Raw genomic sequence first — 1,611 nt, 5'->3', positions numbered from 1 at the left:
ATAAAAAATAAAAACAGTAAAAACTAAAATAAAATCGAATCAAAAGTAAAAATATATAATGCATAAAATAAGAACTAAAAGAATAATATGCACAAAACATGGCAGTCTGCACTTATATTTAAAAATGTAAAAAAACTAACAAAATAAAAGTCTAATTGTTTATATTCCACTCTCATTTAAAAAAAGAGTATTGAAACAAATAAATAGAGAAGAAAGTTGAATAAACTCTAACACAAAGCACACAAACAGTAGGTAACATACTACATTTTAATTAGTTTAACTATTTATCATATACTCATAATCAGGGCCGTTTCTAGCCACTTTGATGCCCTAGGCGAAATCCCTATTGCCCCCCCAATTATTTATATATATATATATATATATATATATATATATATATACCCCAAACTACATATAAAAGCTTTATCAGTGGCATAAAAGTAACCAATGCAGCTACTTAATCATTTGCTACTCGTTAACGCGTTAACGTCCCCTTTAAATAACGTGACGCTCTGCCCTCTATGATGCTGCTCCCATTAAGTGCTGTTGGAAGTGAATGAATTGATTCAGCATTTCGACACCTCCGTAAGGATGCATTTAACTCGACAAAGAGGTCTAATAAAGGATGTATTGATCTCGTGAATTAGCGAATTTTACTATACAAATATTTTTTCAATTGGATGTTAAAGTTTATATGGTCCTTGAACAATGCATTGGCACAAAAAAAAAAAGCTTATGGTAATGCACGGAGTTTGGAATTGGATTTAGACCATTTTAAAACATTTACGATCATATTAAACTTCCAACACAGGTAAAGGGCACAGATTTGGAGAAATGAAGAAATGAAGCATCGCATAACTTGCTCAGCAATGGATGCTCTGCAGTGAATGGGTGCCGTCAGAATGAGAGTCCAAACAGCTGATAAAAACATCACAATAATCCACACCACTCCATCAGTTAATGTCTTGTGAAGCAAAAAGAAACAAATCCATCAAGATGTCTGAACTTGAAACCATTGTTTCCTGCCAAAATACGAGTCCATAATCCATAATAACGCTTCCTCTGGTGAAAAAGACCATTGTCTATTGTCCTTCACATCAAAATCCACCCACATATTTGTTTAAAACGGCTTGTAAACGGTGCTTGATCTGTGTAGATTTCTCTCCTGATTCAGACCAGATGACCTTTTCACTGGAGAAAGTGTTATTATGGATTATGGATATTTTAGCTGGAAGCAATGGTTTGAAAACACTGTAAGGATGAATTTGTTTCTTTTGTCTTCTCCAGATGGAGTGGTGTGGATTATCGTGATGTTTTTATCAGCTGTTTGGACTCTCATTCTGACGGCACCCATTCACTGCAGAGGATCCATTGCTGAGCAAGTGATGCAATGCTATATTTCTCCAAATCTGATGAAGAAAAACTCATCTACATCTGGGATGGCCTGAGGGTGAGTACATTTTCAGCAAATTTTCATTTTTGTGTGAACTATTCCTTTAACACATTTCTCAGCTGTTGAAGATTCATGCATGATCTGTCGCCCAACTAAATAAATACATGTAGACTGTTTGCGATGATAATAATAATAATAATAGTAATACTAATCAAATA

The sequence above is a fragment of the Sinocyclocheilus grahami genome, unplaced genomic scaffold (assembly GCF_001515645.1).
Source record: "Sinocyclocheilus grahami isolate Dianchi unplaced genomic scaffold, SAMN03320097.WGS_v1.1 scaffold674.1, whole genome shotgun sequence".
Classification (NCBI taxonomy): domain Eukaryota; kingdom Metazoa; phylum Chordata; class Actinopteri; order Cypriniformes; family Cyprinidae; genus Sinocyclocheilus; species Sinocyclocheilus grahami.
Note: the sequence above shows the minus strand (reverse complement) of the source record.